General features: G+C 35.5%; 1 long non-coding RNA gene across 2 annotated transcripts; it reads left to right on the forward strand.

Annotated features, from left to right (window-relative positions):
- The first annotated feature begins 1,366 nt into the window (after nt 1-1,366).
- Nucleotides 1,367-2,780, forward strand: LOC109068705. 2 transcript variants are annotated; one of them, XR_006161433.1, is made up of 3 exons: nt 1,367-1,639; nt 2,512-2,589; nt 2,718-2,780. It is a non-coding gene; the product is annotated as an uncharacterized LOC109068705 (long non-coding RNA). The 2 variants fall into 2 exon arrangements; XR_006161432.1 differs by lacking the exon at nt 1,367-1,639 and having other exon boundaries at nt 2,202-2,589.
- The last annotated feature ends 1,707 nt before the right edge of the window (nt 2,781-4,487 follow it).

Genomic DNA, 4,487 nt, shown 5'->3' on the forward strand with positions numbered 1-4,487 from the left:
GAATAAGCTTCTTAAGTGCATTTTAAATTTTATGATTAAGTTTTATGATCATAATGAAGGATCTAAAATAGGACCTTTATGTGGCCATATCTTATTTTCTCTAGAATGCATATGTTAATATCCTCAATTTACCATTAAATTGAGTGTATAATATGTGACGTATATAATCTTGACTTGCTTAAGAAACATCATATATGGATGAACTGCATATATGCATAATTTTGTCTGTAGCATATACACAGATTTTGGGGATATTTTATGGAGTTGTTTGTTGTGAAATCATTAGTGCTTGAGAACAGATAGAAGCTGTGTGATAATCTAATAGCGCCTTGACAAGAAACAAAATGAGTGCATTTACATACCAAACTGACCGTTTGACAGATCAAACCAGAAGCGGTGGTAGTTTGATTAAAATTGAAATCTTTGTTTTGCTTGTCATCACAGCTTCAGGTGACAGCATAAGCAGAAGATGCATTGACAACCGAGGACAGAAATCCAAAGAGCTATATTATTATCCCATAAATAACAGTTTTATGGTGCTGTAATCAAATTCCACTCCAGTCTTGGCATTTCTAAATGATGCTTTATGACATCTTACTATGTGTCATGAAGTCATTTACTGGTATTATCATTTAATTTAGATGGAGATTTATCTAAACTGGATGATAAAGTATGATGTGCACTACATAATATAAAGCTATCTTTATTAATTATATGGTGTTTGCAGAGAAATAAAACTCACTGTTGTTTCCATGACATTGTTTTGTAGCTGGGTTATTGTATCGTGAGGGATAAAAGTCACGCATCGTGAGATAAAAAGTCACAATTACCTTTTATGCAGTGGCAAAAACAGGCGTCCACAGTTATCAGCCAGTGTGGTCCAAACTGGTTATAGTTATCTGTAAAATTCATTCTCATACACTTCTTCTCAAGAAACATGTTTGCGGAATTATTGGTGTCCGTAGGACAGATGTTATGCTGAAGTTTAGTATTTCAGATAAGAAGATCGTTCGGATTACTAACCCTTAATATGAACAAAGTAATAGTGATGATTGTGGATCAATCCACAAGAGGCAGCAATGGTGAACTATAAACAGGAAATATGAGAGAAGGGAAAATGGTGGTGATTATTCACTGCCGGTGTGAGTGACTGTATTGAGCTAAGCTTCAGATCAAATAGACACGCTCCATTAAGCCCACATGGTGGTAGCTGTAAAATATTTCCATATGAAAAGGAAAGGAAGGTCATTTCTCCTTTCCGTTGGGACAGTCACACACCTCTTCTGAAAAAGAAAGAACCAGCTATCTGCGGTCCACTTTATAGATGAGCGGGCAATGACGTTTAGTGTAACAAAACACCCAGATGATACACTCTAAAAAATGTTGGGTTATTTTTTCTACCCAACCGCTGGGTTAAGCCTGTTGGGTCATTTTATTGGGTTATTTTCTCAGCGTTGGGTAGTTTTTAGTGTAACCCAGCCGCTGGGTTACCGGTTGGGTCAATTTTAGTGACAGTTGACACAGTGAGCCCCTCCCCCTCCTCTACGCCTAAACTCTACCTTCGCGGTCATTTTGAATCACCTCAGGAGTCAAGAGCCATCGTTTTCCATCGAGGACAGCTGTTATTCGGAGAAAAAGGGTATGTGTGTGTGCCATTTTTGTCTATACAACTATAAAATAACAGAATATGCAAAATAAGGCGGTTCGATTGACATTAACAGTTTTAAAAAGTAACTCCTTGCTTCGTAAGCTTTGTAGGCTAGTCTGTTATGTTACAGCTTTTTCATGCTTTTTGAATAAATCGAACGTCTCCTTTGGTAAACATTTCCTCTGAAATATGTTACTTACAGTATATGAGCTATTTAGTTGGTTTAAGGTAGATATTGAGATATATGACGCGAGTGTCGCGTCATTAAGCAAACATTTAACGTTAACGTTAAGTTATAACGTTATATGCGACGCGACACTCGATCGCCTCATGTGTACATAAACTATCGAATTTTGTTCAAAATTAATAACTTAAGTACATCATCATGAGTCCATCTTCCAAACCGTGTTTTTGTCCTGTCTTGAAACACTAGGGTACGTACAATAAGTGTTTATAATCTGACTAACGTTACTTTAACGTTACACCTTTAGTGATTATTATGCAGCAATAAACTATCCAGTATTTCTTAATGCATGTTTTTTTACCTTTGATAATTGAAAACATAATCAAAACAAACGTGTTTTAATGAGAAAAGTTCAAATAAGTGAGCAAATGAAAAAAATCGGCATCAGGCAAAAAAATCGTATTGGTGTTTCCCTAGTGCAGGGGTTCTCAACTTTTGCAACCTGCCCCCCAAAAAAAGCTGGTTCATTGAGGTTGGGGCCCCAGAATATCTCATGTGCTTATCTTTTTGATATACAGACCATTGTGTCTAATTTTGAATGCTTTTAATGTTTTTAAATGTAATGCCTTCTTAAAATTCACAGACACTGCCTCTTCTTTGCTCATACTCCCACTGACAGGGTGCAGAATAATGGATAATTTTGTACAGGAGAACCTGAAAGAATGGAACTTGGAAGTCCTGATACCAAGCTTTAAAGGTAAACTTTATTTAGGTAAAATTAAAATGCACCTCTCTATATGTTCATAATAACCAAGTGTGTTCTGAGTAAGACAGTTTTCTTACGTTTTTCTCTTCTTGTCTTTTTTATTCTCTTTCTCTTTACAGATGAACAAATTGATGAAGAAACCCTCCTGCTGCTTGATGAAAAATCACTAGAAGCTATGATACTAAGCCAATTCTCAAATAACTGCTATGATGGCTTTTGTTCTACCCGCTTAAATGTTAGAAGTACTTGCGCTGTCCAATCTATTAATACTTTGTCTGTTCCCCGAATAATGAGGTCAAAATATAAATTTAATGTAGGATCTAGAAAAAATCTTATCGTGATTAAACCAGAGAAAAACGTAAAATAAATGAACAAAAAACAATTTTTAAAGTTTGGGCTCATAAACATTAGATCACTCACACCCAAAGCGGTTATTGTAAATGAAATGATCACAGATAATAGTTTTGATGTACTCTGCTTGACTGAAACCTGGCTTAAAACAAATTACTATACAAGTCTAAATGAGTCTACTCCACCAAACTACTGTTATAAACATGAGCCCCGTCAGACTGGTCGAGGTGGAGGTGTTGCAACAATATATAGTGATATTCTCAATGTTACCCAGAAAACAGGATACAGGTTTAAATCATTTGAAATACTTATGCTTAATGTTACACTGTCAGATATGCAAAAAGAAATCTATTGTATCTCTTTCTCTGGCTACTGTGTATAGAGCACCAGGGCCATATATAGAATTCCTAAAAGAATTTGGAGATTTCCTCTCAGACCTGTTGGTTACCGCTGATAAAGCGCTAATTTTTGGAGATTTTAACATTCATGTTGATAATAAAATGATGCATTAGAACTTGCGTTTACTAACTTATTAAACTGTTTTGGAGTAAAGCAAAGTGTCACCAGGCCCACTCATCGTTTTAATCATACGCTAGATTTATTTATATCACATGGAATCGATCTTACTGACATAGATATCGTACCTCAAAGTGATGATGTTACGCAAATGGAGAAAAGCTAACTTGGAAGTTTTTAGAATTGCGTGGAAAAACAGTATGTCCAGCTATAGACAGGCTCTAAAAACTGCCAGGGCCGAGCATATCCACAAACTCATAGAAAATAACCAAAATAATCCAAGGTTTTTATTTAGCACAGTGGCTAGATTAACAAATTACCAGACGCCACCCGATCTAAATATTCCCTCACAGTTAAATAGTAATGACTTTATGAATTTCTTCACTGATAAAATAGATAACATCAGAAATACAATAACAAATACAATAACAAATGTAGATTCTACTAATACTAAAACTTCTACTAATAAGTTTTATCCATCGCACCCAAAGATAAACTGCAGTGCTTTACAACTATAGGACAGGAAGAGCTAAATAAACTTATCACTGCATCTAAACCAACAACATGTTTATTAGATCCTGTACCCACTAAGTTACTGAAAAAAAATTTTTGTTACCTGTAGCAGAAAAATCGCTTCTCAATATTATTAACTCGTCGTTATCTTTAGGTCACGTCCCAAAACCATTCAAGCTGGCGGTAATTAAACCTCTTATTAAGAAACCACAACTAGATCCTAGTGAACTGGCAAATTACAGACCCATTTCAAATCTTCCCTTTATGTCTAAAATTTTAGAAAAAGTTGTGTCTGCTCAATTGTGCTCCTACCTGCAAAAAAATGATCTCTATCAAGAATTTCAGTCACGTTTCAGGCCCCATCATAGCACAGAAACTGCACTTGTTAAAATTACAAATGACTTGCTTCTTGCGTCAGACCAAGGCTGCATCTAATTGCTAGTTTTACTTGATCTTAGTGCTGCGTTCGACACCATAGATCACGACATACTCATAGATAGATTACAAAA

This window comes from Cyprinus carpio, chromosome A12, assembly GCF_018340385.1.
Source record: "Cyprinus carpio isolate SPL01 chromosome A12, ASM1834038v1, whole genome shotgun sequence".
NCBI lineage: Eukaryota > Metazoa > Chordata > Actinopteri > Cypriniformes > Cyprinidae > Cyprinus > Cyprinus carpio.